Source organism: Oncorhynchus nerka, linkage group LG17 (assembly GCF_034236695.1).
Source record: "Oncorhynchus nerka isolate Pitt River linkage group LG17, Oner_Uvic_2.0, whole genome shotgun sequence".
Taxonomy (NCBI): Eukaryota; Metazoa; Chordata; class Actinopteri; order Salmoniformes; family Salmonidae; genus Oncorhynchus; species Oncorhynchus nerka.
In genome coordinates this window covers 9,101,597-9,129,091 of record NC_088412.1, presented here as the reverse complement: position 1 = coordinate 9,129,091, position 27,495 = coordinate 9,101,597, and the positions used below count along the sequence as shown (strand labels likewise).

Here is a 27,495-nt window from a genome sequence, read left to right as displayed (position 1 = left end):
AAGGCCTGGGGAGGTGAAGACCTGATGAAGGCCGGTGATCAATAATGAATGGCCTGGGGGGTGATCAATAATGAAGGCCTGGGGAGGTGATCAATAATGAAGGCCTGGGGAGGTGATCAATAATGAAGACCTGGGGGGGAGGGGAGGTGATCAATAATGAAGACCTGGGGAGGTGATCAGACCTGGGGATGAATGAAGGCCTGGGGAGGTGATCAATAATGAAGGCCTGGGGAGGTGATCAATAATGAAGACCTGGGGAGGTGATCAATAATGACCTGGGGAGGTGATCAATAATGAAGGCCTGGGGAGGTGATCAATAATGACCTGGGGAGGTGATCAATAATGAAGGCCTGGGGAGGTGATCAATAATGAAGGCCTGGGGAGGTGATCAATAATGAAGGCCTGGGGAGGTGATCAATAATGAAGACCTGGGGAGGTGATCAATAATGAAGGCCTGGGGAGGTGATCAATAATGAAGGCCTGGGGAGGTGATCAATAATTAAGGCCTGGGGAGGTGATCAATAATGAAGACCTGGGGAGGTGATCAATAATGAAGACCTGGGGAGGTGATCAATAATGAAGGCCTGGGGAGGTGATCAATAATGAAGGCCTGGGGAGGTGATCAATAATGACCTGGGGAGGTGATCAATAATGAAGGCCTGGGGAGGTGATCAATAATGACCTGGGGAGGTGATCAATAATGAAGGCCTGGGGAGGTGATCAATAATGACCTGGGGAGGTGATCAATAATGACCTGGGGAGGTGATCAATAATGAAGGCCTGGGGAGGTGATCAATAATGAGGCCTGGGGAGGTGATCAATAATGACCTGGGGAGGTGATCAATAATGACCTGGGGAGGTGATCAATAATGACCTGGGGAGGTGATCAATAATGAAGGCCTGGGGAGGTGATCAATAATGAAGGCCTGGGGAGGTGATCAATAATGACGAGCGATCAGGATGACATGTTTACCTGACAAAGACAGGTGGAGACATGCCAGGAGCCCGGGAGAAAACTCTAGGACATATCTGAGTAAACTGGTCGACCATATTTGGCTAAGCTTCCAGACGGCAAACTTCACCATTACATCAGTGTTGTTGACATTATCTTGTTAGCGGTTGGAGTGAACAACAGGGCCTTCTCTCTCGACCTTGGGAGGAAACCCTCCCTAACTCAGACTCGATGGATTCGAGTCTGAAACCACATACAGCATGTTATCTGACTGTTATCAGAAAAAAAACATATTTGGTTTTTCGAAGGCCAGAGGCATATTTCTATCCTTTATGTTGAGAATGACAAATTATTGTGGTTCTATCGTTATACGTCTACTGCTAATGCTAATCACTATGACCCCGCCTCTATGACTCCGCCTCTATGACTCCGCCTCTATTAGCGGGGACAACAAACTCTGACCTTTCCAGATCTACCTTTAGTAGATCGTTTAAATGCTGTGAGTCACTGTCATAAAAAGGGAGTGGTTCATGTCTATGGACTAGTGTTGACACAAGTAAAAATTCTGTGTACCTTCATTGTGCAAAGCTAATTGTAAAAGTCACGGGGAAATTGTTGAGTTTAGAATTATACTTTTTTTATGCAGTCAACAAGGCCACTATAATGGAGTTCTTTCTGTCGTTACCATTACCGTGTACATGTGAATCATTTACTTACTGTATATATTCTACTGTATGTACCACAGGAGGGTAGTGGCACCTTAATTAGGGAGGACGGGCTCGTGGTAATGGCTGGAGTGGAATCAGTGGAATGGGTTCTAAATACATCAAACACATGGTTTCCATGGTTTCCATTGTTTCCAGGTGTTTGATGCCATTCCATGTGTTCCGTTCCAGACAATATTATGAGCCGTCCTCCCCTCAGCAGCCTCCAATGGTGTGTTATGTATATTTGCTGAATACAAAAAAACAATATACATCTTGTAAAATGTTACATTCATTAATTTAATTAATTTCATCAATGGCAAGTTCATTCAGCAATGTCATTGTGTAATGGTGTCATAGTCTAATGATATCTGCTATGCTAACGTGAGGTGGGAACATTCTGACGGGTGGACTTTAGGGTGGAAGGCTGCTGTGAAATACCACACTTACAGAGCCCAGAGAAGACCTAGCTCGATGGCTCTGGTAACACTGCACTGTGAAACCATCCCACTGTGTTGATAGCTGACTGTATTTACAGGAAGCTGCAGAGAGCGGACACAGCGTTTAAGCTGCATATTTTCACGTAGACAGACACCGTCTATAATATCTCTTTACTGGCAACAACACGTCTGCAGGGCTCTTTTGACCATCTGCTGAACATATCAAGTGGAACTCAGAAACCATCGGATGTGTAATGGAGGCAAAATTTTCCTAAGAAAATACTGCATGTTGGCCGATATTGTTTATAACACATTTATAATATATTTATAATACCTGGTCCCTAAAACTGAGTAGAACTCACCATGACAGGTCTGGAGGCAGGACTACCACTCACCATGACAGGTCTGGAGGCAGGACTACCACTCACCATGACAGGTCTGGAGGCTGTGTGGATGTAGGACTACCACTCACCATGACAGGTCTGGAGGCTGTGTGGATGTAGGACTACCACTCACCATGACAGGTCTGGAGGCTGTGTGGATGTAGGACTACCACTCACCATGACAGGTCTGGAGGCTGTGTGGATGTAGGACTACCACTCACCATGACAGGTGTGGAGGCTGTGTGGATGTAGGACTACCACTCACCATGACAGGTCTGGAGGCTGTGTGGATGTAGGACTACCACTCACCATGACAGGTCTGGAGGCAGGACTACCACTCGCCATGACAGGTCTGGAGGCTGTGTGGATGTAGGACTACCACTCACCATGACAGGTCTGGAGGCTGTGTAGACGTAGGACTTAGAGCTGAACCCTGGGTTGAAGGTCTGGTACTTCATTGTTGAAGAACCGCTGTGTTCTACCAAACAAAAAGAGAGAGGGGAAATCAGAAAATGTCATGAATCAACACTAAAGGAAGGACCTGAATCAGCACAACAAAAAATGATCCAATTTAAAGACAACACTAAAGGAAGGACCTGAATCAGCACAACAAAAACTATGAGGCCTTGTGTTTTTCACCACCACCACCACCACTCCTAAATTAAACATCGATACGACATTGGTATAACTAGTTTACTGATATGGGACATGACACTGGTATAACTAGTTTAATGATATGGGACATGACATTGGTATAACTAGTTTAATGATATGGGACATGACATTGGTATAACTAGTTTACTGATATGGGACATGACACTGGTATAACTAGTTTAATGATATGGGACATGACATTGGTATAACTAGTTTACTGATATGGGACATGACACAACAGAGAGCAGAGATCGTACAGAGTAGAGATTGTACAGAGTAGAGATCGTACAGAGTAGAGATCGAACAGAGTAGAGATTGAACAGAGTAGAGATCGAACAGAGTAGAGATCGAACAGAGTAGAGATTGAACAGAGTAGAGATCGTACAGAGTAGAGATTGTACAGAGTAGAGATTGAACAGAGTAGAGATCGTACAGAGTAGAGATCGTACAGAGTAGAGATTGTAGAGATCGAACAGAGTAGAGATTGTACAGAGTAGAGATAGGATAGAGTAGAGATCGTACAGAGTAGAGATCGTACAGAGTAGAGATCGTACAGAGTAGAGATTGTACAGAGTAGAGATAGGATAGAGTAGAGATCGTACAGAGAAGAGATCGTACAGAGTAGAGATTGTACAGAGTAGAGATTGTACAGAGTAGAGATTGAACAGAGTAGAGATTGTACAGAGAAGAGATCGTACAGAGTAGAGATCGTACAGAGTAGAGATAGGATAGAGTAGAGATCGTACAGAGTAGAGATCGTACAGAGTAGAGATTGTACAGAGTAGAGATCGTACAGAGTAGAGATCGTACAGAGTAGAGATCGTACAGAGTAGAGATCGTACAGAGTAGAGATTGAACAGAGTAGAGATTGTACAGAGTAGAGATCGTAGAGATTGAATAGAGTAGAGATCGTACAGAGTAGAGATTGAACAGAGTAGAGATTGTACAGAGTAGAGATCGTACAGAGTAGAGATCGTACAGAGTAGAGATTGTACAGAGAAGAGATCGTACAGAGTAGAGATCGTACAGAGTAGAGATAGGATAGAGTAGAGATCGTACAGAGTAGAGATAGGATAGAGTAGAGATCGTACAGAGTAGAGATCGTACAGAGTAGAGATAGGATAGAGTAGAGATCGTACAGAGTAGAGATCGTACAGAGTAGAGATAGGATAGAGTAGAGATCGTACAGAGTAGAGATCGTACAGAGTAGAGATCGTACAGAGTATAGATTGAACAGAGTAGAGATTGTACAGAGTAGAGATCGTAGAGATTGAATAGAGTAGAGATCGTACAGAGTAGAGATTGAACAGAGTAGAGATTGTACAGAGTAGAGATCGTACAGAGGAAAGATTGTACAGAGAAGAGATCGTACAGAGTAGAGATCGTACAGAGTAGAGATAGGATAGAGTAGAGATCGTACAGAGTAGAGATCGTACAGAGTAGAGATAGGATAGAGTAGAGATCGTACAGAGTAGAGATCGTACAGAGTAGAGATAGGATAGAGTAGAGATCGTACAGAGTAGAGATAGGATAGAGTAGAGATCGTACAGAGTAGAGATTGAACAGAGTAGAGATTGAACAGAGTAGAGATTGAACAGAGCAGAGATCGTAGAGATTGTACAGAGTAGAGATCGTACAGAGTAGAGATTGTACAGAGTAGAGATCGTACAGAGTAGAGATTGTACAGAGTAGAGATTGTACAGAGTAGAGATCGTACAGAGTAGAGATTGTACAGAGTAGAGATCGTACAGAGTAGAGATCGTACAGAGTAGAGATCGTAGAGATTGTACAGAGTAGAGATCGTACAGAGTAGAGATTGAACAGAGTAGAGATTGAACAGAGTAGAGATTGAACAGAGCAGAGATCGTACAGAGTAGAGATTGAACAGAGTAAAGATCGTACAGAGTAGAGATCGAACAGAGTAGAGATTGAACAGAGCAGAGATTGAACAGAGCAGAGATTGAACAGAGCAGATATAATACAGAGCAGAGATTGCACAGAGAGCAGAAGGACAACAATTGTATACAGTAGTTTACAGGCACCAACCTGACCTGGGAGCAATTAGTATTTGTTTTCTTTCAAACACCTTGAGCGTGTGATTGAGCAAGATTGTTAGCGCCGGAGGGGCAGGATCTGCAACGGGGATACTCAACTTGTTGTGTTACTCCAGACGGCATCAAATAAAGCACCCAAATATTTCAAACAAAATAAATCCTATTTGGACCCAACCCAGCGTCCTCGGGGAAGAGAAACAGTGACTAATTAAATGTTTCTATATAAGTAAAGCACTGAGAGGCATAAAGAGCAGGGATCTTAGGGTGGTGTGTGTGTGTGTGTGTGTGTGTGTGTGTGTGTGTGTGTGTGTGTGTGTGTGTATGTGTGTGTGTGTGTAATTACAGAGTCATGTCTTAGTGACAGGCTAAGTCAGAAGGAGTTGCAGAACAGACTGACTAACCTCTGCAGTTCACTGACACTGTTATCTGGCTTTACTTGCTGTACAAGGCTGGACACACACACACACACACACACACACACACACACACACACACACACACACACACACACACACACACACACACACACACACACACACACACACACACACACACACACACCACAGGTGGTTGACACGGTTATCTGGCTTCACTGAAACTAGTTAACAAGGCCAAATGAAGGTTTCTGTCTCAGTATGTAAAACTACACCGCTCAATAGAAATGTTCAATAAATACAGAATATTGTTGTTGTTCTATAACATACATATTGTTATTGTTCTATAACATACATATTGTTGTTGTTGTATCTCCGCCTCACTGTCAGATAAATAAGTAGTACTGCTAGGTTTTACAGTCAAATGTAAAAAATAAGAAGAACTATACAAATGATACATTTGTGACATCAAAATGATTATAAAAACATCTAAGAATAATAATTCAATACATTAATATGAGATCTGTATGTAAAACATTTACATTTGACATTTCTAATTTAGCAGATGCTCTTACCCAGAGTGCCTTACAGTTAGTGCATTGATCTTAAGATATCTAGGTGAGACAACCACATATCTCAGTCTAATATACAGGATACAAACATTCCATTCCAGCTAAACGATATATAGCATTTTTGCAACAACAAAAAAACATTTTCATACACATAAAATCTATGAATTAAAAAAATCTGAGAACAGTCAAATTTTACACACACATGAATGCCCCCATTACTGTCTTGCCTAGTTTAATAAAGGTTAAATAAAAATAAATAAATAAAAATAAGCAATCGTTTCGAACAGAAAAAAAGACAAATTTGAAAAGAAAATGGTGGATATAGAGTTTAGGAAATAAACGCTTCATATATAGACTGGTATTACACCCTGTCCTGAGGAAAGAAAATGGTGGATATAGAGTTTAGGAAATAAACGCTTCATATATAGACTGGTATTACATCCTGTCCTGAGGAAAGAAAATGGTGGATATAGAGTTTAGGAAATAAACGCTTCATATATAGACTGGTATTACACCCTGTCCTGAGGAAAGAAAATGGTGGATATAGAGTTTAGGAAATAAACGCTGAGGAAAGAAAATGGTGGATATAGAGTTTAGAAATTCATATATAGACTGGTATTACACCCTGTCCTGAGGAAAGAAAATGGTGGATATAGAGTTTAGGAAATAAACGCTTCATATATAGACTGGTATTACACCCTGTCCTGAGGAAAGAAAATGGTGGATATAGAGTTTAGGAAATAAACGCTTCATATATAGACTGGTATTACATCCTGTCCTGAGGAAAGAAAATGGTGGATATAGAGTTTAGGAAATAAACGCTTCATATATAGACTGGTATTACATCCTGTCCTGAGGAAAGAAAATGGTGGATATAGAGTTTAGAGTTTAGGAAATAAACGCTTCATATATAGACTGGTATTACACCCTGTCCTGAGGAAAGAAAATGGTGGATATAGAGTTTAGGAAATAAACGCTTCATATATAGACTGGTATTACACCCTGTCCTGAGGAAAGAAAATGGTGGATATAGAGTTTAGAAATAAACGAAATAAACGTCCTTAGAGTTTAGGAAATAAATATATAGACTGGTATTACACCCTGTCCTGAGGAAAGAAAATGGTGGATATAGAGTTTAGGAAATAAACGCTTCATATATAGACTGGTATTACATCCTGTCCTGAGGAAAGAAAATGGTGGATATAGAGTTTAGGAAATAAACGCTTCATATATAGACTGGTATTACATCCTGTCCTGAGGAAAGAAAATGGTGGATATAGAGTTTAGGAAATAAACGCTTCATATATAGACTGGTATTACATCCTGTCCTGAGGAAAGAAAATGGTGGATATAGAGTTTAGGAAATAAACGTCCTGAGGAAAGAAAATGGTGGATATAGAGTTTAGAAATTCATATATAGACTGGTATTACATCCTGTCCTGAGGAAAGAAAATGGTGGATATAGAGTTTAGGAAATAAACGCTTCATATATAGACTGGTATTACACCCTGTCCTGAGGAAATATGGAATATGTTTGTGAGAACCAGGGAGGGAGCTCTGCAGAAAGAACTATGTGATTTCATGTACATTTTTCACATGCTGTGACATGACTGCTTAGATTAAAGGGGAGTCATGGCCATAGGCTGGTCGTAACAGAACCTTCATTTACCTGTTGTGAACAAAAATTCAAAAAGATCTCACAGAAAATTGTGAAATTGACTTCTGAATCCAAACTAGTGCCTAAAACTGGGATTGAACCCGCTAGCCTCAGGCCCGGATCGTACCGTGTACGCCAATCTACCATCCCTGTCCACAGTTGTTGATGGTAAAGTTTAGGTATTAACTGAAGTAAATATTCACCCATTGTTCGATGTTATATTGATTTTGTGCATCTCAGAGTGATGTTCTATCGATTACCTGGGTATCTGAGTTATTGGCGTTCAAGCAGGTAGAAATCTGTCCTGTATGTACCACAGTGATAGTCTCTCTACACAGGAAGTTAATAGGAAGTATCTCTCTCTACACAGGAAGTTAATAGGAAGTCTCTCTCTCTCTCTACACTGGAAGTTAATAGGAAGTCTCTCTCTACACAGGAAGTTAATAGGAAGTCTCTCTCTCTCTCTACACAGGAAGTTAATAGGAAGTCTCTCTCTCTACACAGGAATGAATAGGAAGTCTCTCTCTCACTCTCTACACAGGAAGTTAATAGGAAGTCTCTCTCTCACTCTCTACACAGGAAATTAATAGGAAGTCTCTCTCTCTACACAGGAAGTTAATAGGAAGTATCTCTCTCTACACAGGAAGTTAATAGGAAGTCTCTCTCTCACTCTCTACACAGGAAGTTAATAGGAAGTCTCTCTCACTACACAGGAAGTTAATAGGAAGTCTCTCTCTTCTACACTGGAAGTTAATAGGAAGTCTCTCTCTCTCTCTCTCTCTCTCTACACAGGAAGTTAATAGGAAGTCTCTCTCTCTCTACACAGGAAGTTAATAGGAAGTCTCTCTCTCTACACTGGAAGTTAATAGGAAGTATATCTCTCTACACAGGAAGTTAATGGGAAGTCTCTCTCTCTCTACACTGGAAGTTAATAGGAAGTCTCTCTCTCTCTACACTGGAAGTTAATAGGAAGTCTCTCTCTCTCTACAGAGGAAGTTAATAGGAAGTCTCTCTCTCTCTACACAGGAAGTTAATAGGAAGTCTCTCTCTCTCTACACAGGAAGTTAATAGGAAGTCTCTCTCTCTACACAGGACGTTAATAGGAAGTCTCTCTCTCTCTACACAGGAAGTTAATGGGAAGTCTCTCTCTCTCTACACTGGAAGTTAATAGGAAGTCTCTCTCTCTACACAGGAAGTTAATAGGAAGTCTCTCTCTCTACACAGGAAGTTAATAGGAAGTCTCTCTCTCTCTACACAGGAAGTTAATGGGAAGTCTCTCTCTCTCTACACTGGAAGTTAATAGGAAGTCTCTCTCTCTCTCTACACAGGAAGTTAATAGGAAGTCTCTCTCTCTACACAGGAAGTTAATGGGAAGTCTCTCTCTCTCTACACAGGAAGTTAATAGGAAGTCTCTCTCTCTACACAGGAAGTTAATAGGAAGTCTCTCTCTCTACGACTGTGTGATCACACTCTCCGCAGCCGATGTGAGTAAAACCTTAAAACAGATCAACATACACAAGGCCGCAGGGCCAGACGGATTACAAGGACGTAAACTGTTACTGTTAGTCTTCACTGACATTTTCAACCTCTCCCTGTCCGAGTCTGTAATACCAACGTGTTTTAAGCAGACCACCATAGTCCCTGTGCCCAAAGAACACTAAGGTAACCTGCCTAAATAACTACCGACCCGTAGCACTCACGTCTGTAGCTATGAAGTGCTTTGAAAGGCTGGTCATGGCTCATATCAACACCATTATCACAGAAACCTTAGACCTACTCAAATTTGCATACAGCCCCAACAGATCCACAGATGATGCAGTCTCTATTGCACTCCACACTGCCTTTCCCACCTGGACAAAAGGAACACCTATGTGTGAATGTTATTCATTGACTACAGCTCAGCGTTCAACACCATAGTGCCCTCAAAGCTCATAACTAAGCTAAGGACCCTGGGACTAAACACCTCCCTCTGCAACTGGATCCTGGACTTCCTGACGGGCCGCCCCCCAGGTGGTGAGGGTAGGTAACAACACATCCGCCATGTTGATCCTCAACACAGGGGCCCCTAAGGGGTGCGTGCTCAGTCCCCTCCTGTACTCCATGTTCACTCATGACTGCAAGGCCAGGCACGACTTCAACACCATTAAGTTTGCCGATGACACAACAGTGGTAGGCCTGATCACCGACAACAACGAGACAGCCTATAGGGAGGAGGTCAGAGACCTGGCCGTGTGGTGCCAGGACAACCTCTCCCTCAACGTGAGTAAGACAAAGGAGATGATTGTGGACTATAGGAAAAGGAGGACCGAGCACGCCCCCATTCTCATCGACGGGGCTGTAGTGGAGCAGGTTGAGAACTTCAATTTCCTTTGTGTCCACATCACCAACAAACTCTCATGGTCCAAGCACACCAAGACAGTCGTGAAGAGTGTGCGACAAAGCCTATTCCCCCTCAGGAGACTGAAAAGATTTGGCATGGGCCCCCAGATCCTCTAAAGGTTCTACAGCTGCACCATCAAGAGCAGACTGGTTGCATCACTGCCTGGTACGGCAACTGCTCGGCCTCCGACCGCAAGGCACTACAGAGGGTAGTGCGTACGGCCCAGTACATCACTGGGGCCAAGCTTCCTGCCATCCAGGACCTCTATACCAGGCGGTGTCAGAGGAAGGCCCTAAAAATTGTCAAAGACTCCAGCCACCCTAGTCATAGACTGTTCTCTCTGCTACCGCACGGCAAGCTGTACCAGAGTACCAAGTCTAGATCCAAGAGGCTTCTAAACAGCTTCTACCCACAAGCCATAAGACTCCTGAACATCTAATCAAATGGCTACCCAGACTATTTGCATTGCCCCCCTCTTTTCGCTGCTGCTACTCTCTGTTGTTGTCATCTATGCATAGTCACTTTAATAACTCTACCTACATGTACATATTACCTCAATTACCTCGACTAACCGGTGCCCCCGCACATTGACTCTGTAGCGGTACCCCCTGTATATAGTCTCGCTATTGTTATTTTACTGCTGCTCTTTAATTACTTGTTCCTTTTATTTCTTATTCTTATTCGTATTTAAACTGCATTGTTGGTTAGGGGCTTGTAAGTAAGCATTTCACTGTAAGATCTACACCTCTTGTATTTGGCACATGTGACTAATTCAATCTGATATGATTTGATTTTACAGTACAAAGTTAAAGACAACAAGACTGTACTTGTGGGTGTGTGTGTGTGTGCACGCGTTTGTGTGTTCCCAGGCAGGTAGGCTGGAGGGAGGGGTGTGTGAGCTTCATACTTGGCTAAGTCAAAGCCTCAGGGACAGGCAACAAACTGGTTGGTGGAGAATGAGGTCAGAAAGCGAGAGGGAAAGAGTGAGAGGCCAGAAAGCGAGAGGGAAAGAGTGAGAGGCCAGAAAGCGAGAGGGAAAGAGTGAGAGGCCAGAAAGCGAGAGGGAAAGAGTGAGAGGGAAAGATTAAAGAGACTGCACCCCAAGGACTTGGGCCTAACCCTGCTGACAACATGCAAACACTACCTGTCACTCAACAGGCACCTTTTCCTGGTCCGTCTACAACAAGATCTCAAAGGTTCCCTTCTAAATTCAACATAGTTCCATTTAGAATGCATTATTAAGGGTTCCAAAGGTTCCCTTCTAAATTCAACATAGTTCCATTTAGAATGCATTATTAAGGGTTCCAAAGGTTCCCTTCTAAATTCAACATAGTTCCATTTAGAATGCATTATTAAGGGTTCCAAAGGTTCCCTTCTAAATTCAACATAGTTCCATTTAGAATGCATTATTAAGGGTTCCAAAGGTTCCCTTCTAAATTCAACATAGTTCCATTTAGAATGCATTATTAAGGGTTCCAAAGGTTCCATTCTAAATTCAACATAGTATGGACGAACGACAATGTTTTTTTGACTCATTAATTCCACATGGTTACAAGGTGAATTTAAAAATCAACAGTTTAGGCATTAATTCCACATGGTTACAAGGTACATTTAAAAAACGAACAGTTTAGGCATTAATTCCACATGGTTACAAGGTGAATTTAAAAAGGAACATTTTAGGCATTAATTCCACATGGTTACAAGGTACATTTAAAAATGAACAGTTTAGGCATTAATTCCACATGGTTACAAGGTACATTTAAAAACTAACAGTTTAGGCATTAATTCCACATGGTTACAAGGTGAATTTAAAAACGAACAGTTTAGGCATTAATTCCACATGGTTACAAGGTACATTTAAAAACGAACAGTTTAGGCATTAATTCCACATGGTTACAAGGTGAATTTAAAAATGAACAGTTTAGGCATTAATTCCACATGGTTACAAGGTACATTTAAAAATGAACAGTTTAGGCATTAATTCCACATGGTTACAAGGTACATTTAAAAATGAACAGTTTAGGCATTAATTCCACATGGTTACAAGGTACATTTAAAAACGAACAGTTTAGGCATTAATTCCACATGGTTACAAGGTGCATTTAAAAATGAACAGTTTAGGCATTAATTCCACATGGTTACAAGGTACATTTAAAAATGAACAGTTTAGGCATTAATTCCACATGGTTACAAGGTGAATTTAAAAATGAACAGTTTAGGCATGAATTCCACATGGTTACAAGGTGAATTTAAAAATGAACAGTTTAGGCATTAATTCCACATGGTTACAAGGTGAATTTAAAAATGAACAGTTTAGGCATTAATTCCACATGGTTACAAGGTACATTTAAAAATGAACAGTTTAGGCATTAATTCCACATGGTTACAAGGTACATTTAAAAACGAACAGTTTAGGCATTAATTCCACATGGTTACAAGGTGAATTTAAAAACGAACAGTTTAGGCATTAATTCCACATGGTTACAAGGTGAATTTAAAAACGAACAGTTTAGGCATTAATTCCACATGGTTACAAGGTGAATTTAAAAACGAACAGTTTAGGCATTAATTCCACATGGTTACAAGGTACATTTAAAAACGAACAGTTTAGGCATTCATTCCACATGGTTACAAGGTGAATTTAAAAATCAACAGTTTAGGCATTAATTCCACATGGTTACAAGGTGAATTTAAAAATGAACAGTTTAGGCATTAATTCCACATGGTTACAAGGTGAATTTAAAAACGAACAGTTTAGGCATTAATTCCACATGGTTACAAGGTGAATTTAAAAACGAACAGTTTAGGCATTAATTCCACATGGTTACAAGGTGAATTTAAAAACGAACAGTTTAGGCATTAATTCCCCATGGTTACAAGGTACATTTAAAAACGAACAGTTTAGGCATTAATTCCACATGGTTACAAGGTGAATTTAAAAACGAACAGTTTAGGCATTAATTCCACATGGTTACAAGGTACATTTAAAAACGAACAGTTTAGGCATTAATTCCACATGGTTACAAGGTGAATTTAAAAATCAACAGTTTAGGCATTAATTCCACATGGTTACAAGGTGAATTTAAAAATGAACAGTTTAGGCATTAATTCCACATGGTTACAAGGTGAATTTAAAAACGAACAGTTTAGGCATTAATTCCACATGGTTACAAGGTGAATTTAAAAACGAACAGTTTAGGCATTAATTCCACATGGTTACAAGGTGAATTTAAAAACGAACAGTTTAGGCATTAATTCCCCATGGTTACAAGGTGAATTTAAAAACGAACAGTTTAGGCATTAATTCCACATGGTTACAAGGTAAATTTAAAAATGAACAGTTTAGGCATTAATTCCACATGGTTACAAGGTGAATTTAAAAACGAACAGTTTAGGCATTAATTCCACATGGTTACAAGGTACATTTAAAAACGAACAGTTTAGGCATTAATTCCACATGGTTACAAGGTGAATTTAAAAACGAACAGTTTAGGCATGAATTCCACATGGTTACAAGGTGAATTTAAAAACGAACAGTTTAGGCATTAATTCCACATGGTTACAAGGTGAATTTAAAAATGAACAGTTTAGGCATTAATTCCACATGGTTACAAGGTAAATTTAAAAATGAACAGTTTAGGCATTAATTCCACATGGTTACAAGGTACATTTAAAAATGAACAGTTTAGGCATTAATTCCACATGGTTACAAGGTACATTTAAAAATGAACAGTTTAGGCATTAATTCCACATGGTTACAAGGTGAATTTAAAAATGAACAGTTTAGGCATTAATTCCACATGGTTACAAGGTGAATTTAAAAACGAACAGTTTAGGCATTAATTCCACATGGTTACAAGGTGAATTTAAAAACGAACAGTTTAGGCATTAATTCCACATGGTTACAAGGTAAATTTAAAAATGAACAGTTTAGGCATTAATTCCACATGGTTACAAGGTGAATTTAAAAACGAACAGTTTAGGCATTAATTCCACATGGTTACAAGGTACATTTAAAAACGAACAGTTTAGGCATTAATTCCACATGGTTACAAGGTGAATTTAAAAACGAACAGTTTAGGCATGAATTCCACATGGTTACAAGGTGAATTTAAAAACGAACAGTTTAGGCATTAATTCCACATGGTTACAAGGTAAATTAAAAAATTAACAGTTTAGGCATTAATTCCACATGGTTACAAGGTACATTTAAAAATGAACAGTTTAGGCATTAATTCCACATGGTTACAAGGTACATTTAAAAATGAACAGTTTAGGCATTAATTCCACATGGTTACAAGGTGAATTTAAAAATGAACAGTTTAGGCATGAATTCCACATGGTTACAAGGTGAATTTAAAAACGAACAGTTTAGGCATTAATTCCACATGGTTACAAGGTACATTTAAAAATGAACAGTTTAGGCATTAATTCCACATGGTTACAAGGTGAATTTAAAAATGAACAGTTTAGGCATGAATTCCACATGGTTACAAGGTGAATTTAAAAATGAACAGTTTAGGCATTAATTCCACATGGTTACAAGGTGAATTTAAAAATGAACAGTTTAGGCATTAATTCCACATGGTTACAAGGTACATTTAAAAATGAACAGTTTAGGCATTAATTCCACATGGTTACAAGGTACATTTAAAAACGAACAGTTTAGGCATTAATTCCACATGGTTACAAGGTGAATTTAAAAACGAACAGTTTAGGCATTAATTCCACATGGTTACAAGGTGAATTTAAAAACGAACAGTTTAGGCATTAATTCCACATGGTTACAAGGTGAATTTAAAAACGAACAGTTTAGGCATTAATTCCACATGGTTACAAGGTGAATTTAAAAACGAACAGTTTAGGCATTAATTCCACATGGTTAACAAGGTACATTTAAAAATGAACAGTTTAGGCATTAATTCCACATGGTTACAAGGTACATTTAAAAACGAACAGTTTAGGCATTAATTCCACATGGTTACAAGGTGAATTTAAAAACGAACAGTTTAGGCATTAATTCCACATGGTTACAAGGTGAATTTAAAAACGAACAGTTTAGGCATTAATTCCACATGGTTACAAGGTAAATTTAAAAATTAACAGTTTAGGCATTAATTCCACATGGTTACAAGGTACATTTAAAAATGAACAGTTTAGGCATTAATTCCACATGGTTACAAGGTACATTTAAAAATGAACAGTTTAGGCATTAATTCCACATGGTTACAAGGTACATTTAAAAACGAACAGTTTAGGCATTAATTCCACATGGTTACAAGGTGAATTTAAAAACGAACAGTTTAGGCATTAATTCCACATGGTTACAAGGTAAATTTAAAAATTAACAGTTTAGGCATTAATTCCACATGGTTACAAGGTACATTTAAAAATGAACAGTTTAGGCATTAATTCCACATGGTTACAAGGTACATTTAAAAATGAACAGTTTAGGCATTAATTCCACATGGTTACAAGGTGAATTTAAAAATGAACAGTTTAGGCATGAATTCCACATGGTTACAAGGTGAATTTAAAAATGAACAGTTTAGGCATGAATTCCACATGGTTACAAGGTGAATTTAAAAATGAACAGTTTAGGCATTAATTCCACATGGTTACAAGGTACATTTAAAAATGAACAGTTTAGGCATTAATTCCACATGGTTACAAGGTACATTTAAAAATGAACAGTTTAGGCATTAATTCCACATGGTTATAAGGTGAATTAAAAAATGAACAGTTTAGGCATTAATTCCACATGATTACAAGGTGAATTTAAAAATGAACAGTTTAGGCATTAATTCCACATGGTTACAAGGTGAATTTAAAAATGAACAGTTTAGGCATTAATTCCACATGGTTACAAGGTGAATTTAAAAATGAACAGTTTAGGCATTAATTCCACATGGTTACAAGGTGAATTTAAAAATGAACAGTTTAGGCATTAATTCCACATGGTTACAAGGTGAATTTAAAAATGAACAGTTTAGGCATTAATTCCACATGGTTACAAGGTGAATTTAAAAATGAACAGTTTAGGCATTAATTCCACATGGTTACAAGGTGAATTTAAAAATGAACAGTTTAGGCATTAATTCCACATGGTTACAAGGTACATTTAAAAATGAACAGTTTAGGCATTAATTCCACATGGTTACAAGGTGAATTTAAAAATTAACAGTTTAGGCATTAATTCCACATGGTTACAAGGTACATTTAAAAATGAACAGTTTAGGCATTAATTCCACATGGTTACAAGGTACATTTAAAAATGAACAGTTTAGGCATTAATTCCACATGGTTACAAGGTGAATTTAAAAATGAACAGTTTAGGCATGAATTCCACATGGTTACAAGGTGAATTTAAAAATGAACAGTTTAGGCATTAATTCCACATGGTTACAAGGTGAATTTAAAAATGAACAGTTTAGGCATTAATTCCACATGGTTACAAGGTACATTTAAAAATGAACAGTTTAGGCATTAATTCCACATGGTTACAAGGTACATTTAAAAATGAACAGTTTAGGCATTAATTCCACATGGTTATAAGGTGAATTTAAAAATGAACAGTTTAGGCATTAATTCCACATGATTACAAGGTGAATTTAAAAATGAACAGTTTAGGCATTAATTCCACATGGTTACAAGGTGAATTTAAAAATGAACAGTTTAGGCATTAATTCCACATGGTTACAAGGTGAATTTAAAAATGAACAGTTTAGGCATTAATTCCACATGGTTACAAGGTGAATTTAAAAATGAACAGTTTAGGCATTAATTCCACATGGTTACAAGGTACATTTAAAAATGAACAGTTTAGGCATTAATTCCGAGTGGTTAAGCTTAGGTCTTTGTTTTAAAAATAAAATAAAAAATGTTAACCTTTATTTAACTAGGAAAGTCAGTTAAGAACAAATTCTTATTTTCAATGACGGCCTAGGAACAGTGGGTTAACTGCCTTGTTCAGGGCCAGAACGACAGATTTTCTACCCTGTCAGCTCGGGGATTTGATCGTGCAACCTTTGCGGTTACTAGTCCAATGTTCTAACCACTAGGGTCAGGCTTAAAACAAACAAAATAACTAAAATAATGAAATACAATGCACTCTTACCATCAAATATCATTGAGTATTCTCATGGCTTGCTACTGTGGTGGTGCAGTGACCTAAGCAATGTGCTCCCACTCCCACAGCATCATGAATTCACACCCAGTGCCGGCCAAACATTTAATCATTTAATCCATTTGATTCATTTAATTCATTTGATTCATTTAATTCATTTGATGAAGATATATATCCACGTCCTTTTCAAACATCTGAAATTGGGAGTCTATTTCCAGAGATCAGACTGCTGTCTAGGCCCACAGGCTTACAAACGTGAATTGAAGAAATCCATTTTCATTGTGTTCTGATCCAAATCAATGATACGTTACTCATCCGTTAACAATGTTATCAATACATCACGATATTTCGTAGTATTGATCAAATGTTATGAATTATGTTACAAATAAGTATTGTATTATGGTATGTATTTATTTGTATTCTCTATTTACAGCCATTACATTTCTCCCTGCAGAAAAAAAAGCGGAATTTGAATAAAAGGTGCAATCCCCTCAGGAAGATGTCATCTGTGGATGTTTTATCCCTTGCTCTAGTATTGTCTGTGTGTTGTTCTACTAGCACATAACGCATAACTGCATTCATAGTGTGAAAAGTCTACAGTGTATTTGTTCTGAAATCCCTGCCAGTGACTTGTAGCACCATCTCACAGAAAACAACATTGTATTGTAATAATAAACTGCACTTCCCATTGCCATACACGGTGTTGTTCAATAGATTGCTTAAGGTGACTATTACTGACTAAGTGATTGGATATCTCCATTAAGGCAGCAGGGTCCTGAGCTGTCACTGGAATAGAATATTCATTCATTTAGGCTACTGCGCCAATAGGCTACTAGGCTACTGGGCCAATAGGCTACTGGGCTACTGGGATACTGGGCTACTGGGCCAATAGGCTACTAGGCTACTGTGATACTTGGCCAATAGGCTACTGGGCCAATAGGCTACTAGGCTACTGGGCCAATAGGCTACTAGGCTACTGGGATACTGGGCCAATAGGCTACTGGGCTACTAGGCTACTGGGCCAATAGGCTACTGTGATACTGGGCCAATAGGCTACTGGGCTACTGGGCCAATAGGCTACTAGGCTACTGTGATACTTGGCCAATAGGCTACTGGGCCAATAGGCTACTAGGCTAATGGGATACTGGTCCAAAAAAGCTACTGGGATACTGGGCCAATAGGCAACTGGGCCAATAGGCTACTGGGATACTGGGCCAATAGGCTACTGGGCCAATGGGGCAATTAGGCTACTGGGCTACTGGGATACTTGGCTACTGGGATATTGGGCTACTGGGATACTGGGCTACTCTGCATTTAATTTCACTTCCTACTCATACAAAGGCTGTGGGGTTAGGAGACTACTTGCATTAAAATATTATCCTAAACTGGGATAGCTATTCAGCCTCTATGATACAATACCTTACAACAGTAAAACATGCTTCAAAGCATCCGGAAGGCTTCATTAAACCTTCAAAGTTGTAGTTAGTCGGTGGAGGAACATCCTCCTCAGTGAATTTCACCAAAATAAAAATTGTGAAATATTTAAAAAAGTTATCCTTTTTAGATAAAACTATACTTAATATATTCACGTCACCAAATAATTGATTAAAACACACCTGTTTTGCCTTGAAGGTCTACAGTAGCCTCAACAGCACTCTGTAGGGTAGCACCATGGTGTAGCCGGAGGACAGCTAGCTTCCATCCTCCTCTGGGTACATTGGCCTCAATACAAAACCTAGGAGGCTCATGGTTCTCACACCCTTCCATAGACTTACACAGTGATTATGACAACTTCCGGAGAATGTCCTCCAACCTATCAGAGCTCTTGTAGCATGAACTGACATGTTGTCCACCCAATCAAAGGATCAGAGAATGAATCTAGTACTGAAAGCATAAGCTATAGCTAGCTAGACTGCAGTGCATAAAATGTGGTGAGTAGTTCACTCAAAGAGAGAAAGACAATAGTTGAACAGTTAAGAACAAATAAAAAATATAAAAAATGGAGGAGCAACACAAAGAGAGAGATATTTCAAATGTTTTAAACTTTCACTTTCACTTACTTAGCTAGGGAATGCAGCTAGTTAGTAGATGCGAGAAGGAATTATACAACTATCTGGCTGCTATGAAAGTGAACTGTGTTTACGTGTGATCAGGGGTGTATTCATTCCGCTGATTCTGTTGAAAAACATTTCTTAAACGGAAGCAAATGGAACGAAACGAGGATAAACGTACCTGGATTTGTCCAATAGAAACTCATGTTTGCAACTGGTTGACTAATGATTACACCCTAGATCAGCTAGATTCAGGCAAGAGTGTGCAAGTTGGTATTGAATGTGTCACTGTCTGCCACCTTGATTACTCAAATTTATCTTGAACTGTGCATCTACGTCATAGAACTTGTATTCATAGAATAGGTTGTAGCAACCTCATGATGTGTGGAAAGGGAAAATTAGAGTATCATGTAGTAAACCTAAACCGATCGCTGTTACATCAAATCAAATCAAATTTTATTTGTCACATACACATGGTTAGCAGGTGTTAATGCGAGTGTAGCGAAATGCTTGTGCTTCTAGTTCCGACAATGCAGTAATAACCAACAAGTAATCTAGCTAACAATTCCAAAACTACTACCTTATAGAGCTGGGTGAATGGAAGATGAATGAGAGTCATCCAATATGTTGTAATAGAAATAAGGCCTCGCACATAAACAACTTTATCGTTTCTCCCTCATCCTAAACGGCATGGGCCTACCACTGTAGTTAGTGTAGTTAGCAATTTGTTTAAGTGCAACCCTTTTATCTATTTCAACGTAGTCCCGCTTTAAACATGAATTGGGGAGAGCTACTCTGTTTGTTTGTTCAGTTTGCACTCAGTTGACCTAGATAGAAGAAGACATGTTGTACTGTTCCTCTCAGGTATGTGTCTCTGGCTGCCTAGAGAATACACCACTTATTCAACATTTGTTGTGTTACAGCCTGAATTCAACATTTATTAAATAGATTTTTTTCCTCACCCATCTACACACACAATACACCATAATGACCAAATGAAAACATGTTTTTGCAAATGTATTGAAAATTAAACAGAAATATCTCATTTACATAAGTATTCACATCCCTCAATACATGTTAGATTCACCTTTGTCAGCGATTACAGCTGTGAGTTTTTCTGTGTAAGTATCTAAGAGCTTTGCACACCTGGATTGTACAATATTTGCACATTATTCTTTATTAAATTCTTCAAGTCTTGCCATAGATCTTCAAGCCAATTTAAGTCAAAACTGTAACTAGGCCACCCATGAACATTCAATGTCATCTTGGTAAGTAACTCCAGTGTATATTTGGTCTTCTGCTTTAGGTTATTGTCCTGCTGAAAGGTGAATTTGTCTCCCAGTATCTGTTGGAAAGCAGACTAAACCAGGTTTTCCTCCAGGATTTTTGCCTGTGCTTAGCTCTATTCCATTTTTTCTTATCCTAAAAAAAAACTCCCTAGTTCTTGCCAATGACAAGCATACCCCTAACATGATGCAGCCATCACCCTGCTTGAAAATATGTAGAGTGGTACTCAGTGATGTGTTGTGTTGGATTTTCCCCAAACATAACACTTTGTATTCAGGACATAAAGTTCATTTAGACATGTTGTTTTGCAGTATTACTTTAGTGCCTTATTGCAAACAGGATGCATGTTTTGGAATATTTGTATTCTATAGAGGCTTCCTCCGTTTCACTCTGTTATTCATGTTAGTATTGTAGAGCACGTACAACGTTGTTGATCCATCCTCAGTTTTCTCCGATCACAGCCATTAAACTGTAAATGTTTTAAAATCACCATTGGCCTCATGGTGAAATCCCTGAGCGGTTTCCTTCCTCTCCAGCAGCTGAGTTATGAAGGACGCCTGTATCTTTGTAGTGACTGGGTGTATTGATGCGCCATCCAAAGTGTAATTAATAACTTCACCATGCTCAAACGGACATTCAATGTCTGTTTAAAAAAAAATCTTTACCCAACTATCAATAACTGTCCTTCTTTGCGAGACATTGGAAAACCTCCCTGGTCTTTGTGGTTGAAATTCACTGCTGACGTACAGAGATGAGGTAGTCATTTAAAAATAATGTTAAACATTATTATTATTTCACATAGAGTGAATCCATGCAACTTATTATGCGACTTGTTAAACGGAATGTTTACTTCTGAACATATTTAGGCTTGTCATAATAAAGGGGTTGAATACTTATCGACTCAAGACATTTCAGCTTTTAATTTTTAATTCATTTGTAAACATTTCTGAAAACATAATTCCGCTTTGACATTATGGGGTATTTGTGTGTAGATCAGTGACACAAAATCTAAATTAAATCCATTTTAAATTCAGGTTGTAACACAACAGTGTGTGTGGGGGGGTGAATACTTTCTGAAGGCAATGTACCGTAAACCTCATGCGAGGTTTGGATCAGTGAGTCAACATTAGGTATGGGCATTTGACATTTTTAAACTGTTCGAGCACTCACATATTTTTTGGGTTGAATAATCGAGTACTCAAAATGAAAAAAATATTTTTTAAATGATAATATAAGGACTGCATTGGAATGATAATATAAGGCCTGCATTGGAATGATAATATAAGGCCTGCATTGGAATGATAATATAAGGCCTGCATTGGAATGATAATATAAGGCCTGCATTGGAATGATAACATAAGGCCTGCATTGGAATGATAATATAAGGCCTGCATTGGAATGATAATATAAGGCCTGCATTGGAATGATAATATAAGGCCTGCATTGAAATGATAATATAAGGCCTGCATTGGAATGATAATATAAGGCCTGCATTGGAATGATAACATAAGGCCTGCATTGGAATGATAATATAAGGCCTGCATTGGAATGATAATATAAGGCCTGCATTGGAATGATAATATAAGGCCTGCATTGGAATGATAATATAAGGCCTGCATTGGAATGATAATATAAGGCCTGCATTGGAATGATAACATAAGGCCTGCATTGGAATGATAATATAAGGCCTGCATTGGAATGATAATATAAGGCCTGCATTGGAATGATAATATAAGGCCTGCATTGGAATGATAATATAAGGCCTGCATTGGAATGATAATATAAGGCCTGCATTGGAATGATAATATAAGGCCTGCATTGGAATGATAATATAAGGCCTGCATTGGAATGATAATATAAGGCCTGCATTGGAATGATAATATAAGGCCTGCATTGGAATGATAACATAAGGCCTGCATTGGAATGACAATATAAGGCCTGCATTGGAATGATAATATAAGGCCTGCATTGGAATGATAATATAAGGCCTGCATTGGAATGATAATATAAGGCCTGCATTGGAATGATAATATAAGGCCTGCATTGGAATGATAATATAAGGCCTGCATTGGAATGATAATATAAGGCCTGCATTGGAATGATAATATAAGGCCTGCATTGGAATGATAACATAAGGCCTGCATTGGAATGATAATATAAGGCCTGCATTGGAATGATAATATAAGGCCTGCATTGGAATGATAATATAAGGCCTGCATTGGAATGATAATATAAGGCCTGCATTGGAATGATAACATAAGGCCTGCATTGGAATGACAATATAAGGCCTGCATTGGAATGATAATATAAGGCCTGCATTGGAATGATAATATAAGGCCTGCATTGGAATGATAATATAAGGCCTGCATTGGAATGATAATATAAGGCCTGCATTGGAATGATAATATAAGGCCTGCATTGGAATGATAATATAAGGCCTGCATTGGAATGATAATATAAGGCCTGCATTGGAATGATAATATAAGGCCTGCATTGGAATGATAACATAAGGCCTGCATTGGAATGATAATATAAGGCCTGCATTGGAATGATAATATAAGGCCTGCATTGGAATGATAATATAAGGCCTGCATTGGAATGATAATATAAGGCCTGCATTGGAATGATAATATAAGGCCTGCATTGGAATGATAATATAAGGCCTGCATTGGAATGATAATATAAGGCCTGCATTGAATGATAATATAAGGCCTGCATTGGAATGATAATATAAGGCCTGCATTGGAATGATAACATAAGGCCTGCATTGGAATGACAATATAAGGCCTGCATTGGAATGATAATATAAGGCCTGCATTGGAATGATAATATAAGGCCTGCATTGGAATGATAATATAAGGCCTGCATTGGAATGATAATATAAGGCCTGCATTGGAATGATAATATAAGGCCTGCATTGGAATGATAATATAAGGCCTGCATTGGAATGATAATATAAGGCCTGCATTGGAATGATAACATAAGGCCTGCATTGGAATGATAATATAAGGCCTGCATTGGAATGATAATATAAGGCCTGCATTGGAATGATAATATAAGGCCTGCATTGGAATGATAATATAAGGCCTGCATTGGAATGATAATATAAGGCCTGCATTGGAATGATAATATAAGGCCTGCATTGGAATGATAATATAAGGCCTGCATTGGAATGATAACATAAGGCCTGCATTGGAATGATAATATAAGGCCTGCATTGGAATGATAATATAAGGCCTGCATTGGAATGATAACATAAGGCCTGCATTGGAATGATAATATAAGGCCTGCATTGGAAAAATATATACGTGCACATCCATCTATAGGCCTTTGTCAAAAGTGCACAATAATGTATCATTTCTCATAACCATTATAGATAACAAATCATAGTTGCTAAATTGCCACATGTATATTAAAGTCAATAAAAAAGCAATAACAATTGATTTAAAACATAATATCAACTGGTTACATTATATTGGGGAACACAGTCCTGACAGAGGTCTGTAAACCTCAGCAGTGGTGCTTGCTTGAAAAATTACCGACTTTATTCTGCTTGTTCTGTGGAATTTTCTAAACGGATGAACAAGTCCACATTTTTTTAAACAAATGTAATTAACCTTTATTTAACTAGGCAAGTAAGTTAAGAACAAATTCTTATTTACAATGACGGCCTACCCCAGCCAACGCTGGGTCAATTGTGCACCGCCCTATGGGACTCCCAATCACAGCCAGATGTGATACAGCCTGGATTCAAACCAGGGACTGCAGTGACACGTCTTGCACTAAAATGCAGTGCCTTAGACCGCTGCGCCACTCAGGAGCCTATGCTTAATGATTCTGATGAAAATATGCTCTTTGTCTACATCAAAATAATTGTCAGTCTCTCCTGGTAGCAGCCTGGGGCCAACACTGTCACTGACTACTGAACACCATAATTTAACACCTGGGATAACTCTGAAGACTTTAGGAAACTTTTAACTTAACATCCAGGGAGTACCACAGTTTAGCTAATCCTTGCCAGTCCCAGAGAGCTTACATAACAAGACCACTTAGACACCCAGCCTGCTTTGTGTTGACAGAGAGAAAGACCATTGATATGTAATTTCCCTGACAAGACTGGGCAGACAAGAATCACAGAAACCTGGTCTCTCCACCTCTCATTAACTACATATACATTAAACCCTCTCCTCTCTAAAGCGGACTAAGACAGACCTGTAACTCAATCTCACTGAACCAAGTCTCACTGAACCAAGTCTGACTGAACCAAGTCTCACTGAACCAAGTCTCACTGAACCAAGTCTCACTGAACCAAGTCTCACTGAACCAAGTCTCACTGAACCAAGTCTCACTGAACCAATTCTGACTAAACCATATCTCACTGAAACAAGTCTGATTGAACCAGGTCTGACTGAAGCGCTTTATTTTCACCCTAGTCCTCATTGTTTCGGGGTATCTGTGAGTTCATAGGTCATCTTAGAGCAGACTCAGCCTGAGCAACACCTGTAACCCAATCTTCTGGATCTCACTCAAGGCCTTGTTTCACTGAAAGCTATTTCTTTCAACCTAGTCCTTGGTGACAGTTCCTCACTCTCTCTTTCTCTTTCTCCTGGCAGTGAGTTCATTTTATAGATGGGTTGTTTGTTTAGCAACAAAAGCGACGGGTTTGGCTTAGATTGTTGACAACATGTCAACTATATTTAGTCTCAAATGTTTATTGAATACATAAATACATTTGGACAATGAGCACTTGTTGTCACTCAAATACATTGCTGCAGTTGATGGTTAGCTGGCTTTTTTATGGTTGCCATGGTTGCAAAGGTGTGAGAACTGTCAAAACATCAAAACAAGACATGGTATCAAGAACAAGATAAAACTAGCTGAAACCAGCCACTTACGATTCTCCACATGGCAGCTTCTTGTCATTGTTGCTAGCTATCTGGCCATTCAGAATCACAACAACAACACACAGACCGTCTGCCCCGTTGAAGCGCGCGCGTCGTCAACTAACCGATCTATGAAAGCCTTGTTTGAGTCTGTCAGCTAAAGATTCAATTGTATAAAAACTTCATGCTAAAGCACTGCTATAACCCCCCCCCCAAAAAAAATAAAGTTTATTTTATTATATACAGGCTTATACAAAGACTGAGGTAGCCGGTGGAGAGAGGGGAGGGAGAGAGAGAAAGGGAGGGGTGAGAGATGGAGAGAGGGGGGAGAGAGAAAGGGAGGGGTGAGAGATGGAGAGAGAGAGAAAGGGAAGGGAGAGAGATGGAGAGAGGGGAGAGAGAGAGAGAGAAAGGGAGGGGTGAGAGATGGAGAGAGGGGAGAGAGAGAGAGAAAGGGAGGGGTGAGAGATGGAGAGAGGGGAGAGAGAGAGAGAAAGGGAGGGGAGAGAGATGGAGAGAGGGGAGAGAGAGAGAGAGACTCCCAGGGGGACCAGTATGGGGAAAATAAGTAAGAGAATGTAGACATTCACTACTCTAAGTTGCTCTGGATAACATCATCTGCTAAATGACTCAAATTAATTGAATAATTTTTAAAATAATTAGTACGAATTCATGCAAGTTGTTTACATGATTTGTTAATTTAATTTAACCAAAAAAAGTTAAGAATAAATCCAACTCCTGTATGTTGCTCAAAATCTAAGTATTTTAAATAATATTTTTTATTTTAAATAATATTTTAAGTTCTTGCAATAACTTGCAGCATGCCTGTTTTTAGAGGATTGTGGGTAATTCAACATTTGTAGACTTTATGATAATTTTACACAATGTTGTATACATGTTTGAAGAAAGAAAGGTATATTTATATAACAGTATTAAGCAGTTTGTTGTGCCATGAGGCAAATGTATCACATTGCAATGCAGTTCTACCGAGAGTTGCTACAGGTGGATTGAGCACTGTCAATAGTTTGCTTATGTATCAAATCAAGTCAGTAAATTGTCTCTGAGCGCAGCAATGTAATAGGTAGTCTATGGTACATTTGAGTACCATGTCGCCATAGGAGGCTAGGTCCTACCTGAGGAGGTATAGTGTGTGGCTGAGCCGTTCTGTCGTGAAAGCGTCGAGGTTTTCTCGGCGAGCCGCATAGCAACCTGCTGCTGGACCCGCTTGGCCCGGGTCATCTCATCCGACAGGTTGCCCCCTTTCCCCTCGAGTTGGATCTCGGACGGGACCGCGTAAGTACTGACGGCGCTATTGGGCTGCAAAGCAGACAGAAAGACATGATCTTGAGCCCCGAAACTCATTGTCGAAACTCGGAAGGCAATTTAAAAGTTCCAAGGATTCCAACCGAGAGCGCAATGTGTGTTTCTCGTCTAAACAATGTCTGATCTGGAAATAATTAATTTGATCATCGGTAAAGTCGGTATTCGGTGTTGAGTTGCTCGTTCCTGTGTGAGATACTTTTCTTACGACTGCTCCCTCGGTAATGAACTATACAGTATATGCTGAAATAACAACGGGGTGGAGTCTGTGAGGGAGAGTAGGCTACCTGGCACAGGAAAATAAACTCTCTCATTGAGTACGGTTACATGCACACAATAATGCGATTATTGTGGATAGTTAGATTCATATAGTAGTTATTGCTTTGCTAAGAAGAACGATTCCCCTAATCATTATGTTTACATGGACACATCTGAAAAAGGCTACATGATGGCACTATGATAAATGCAGAACATCGCCAATCAAAATAAACTTTCTAGCACACAGGTCATGTGCTTCATTTGTAAATCGGGAAGTGCCGGAACTAACAGTAAGCTGGAGAGGGGGTGACATGGGAAACTCTGAGGTACGGGACATCATGAGAAAAACAACAACAACATACCTAACAAAGCATTGCATGCATATCATCGCATTTGCGTA

At 39.1% G+C, this 27,495-nt stretch overlaps 1 pseudogene; it reads right to left on the bottom strand.

Annotated features, from left to right (window-relative positions):
• Window positions 1-27,078, bottom strand: part of LOC115126959 (plakophilin-3-like) — a 68,224-nt pseudogene extending 41,146 nt beyond the window's left edge.
• Window positions 27,079-27,495: the final 417 nt, after the last annotated feature.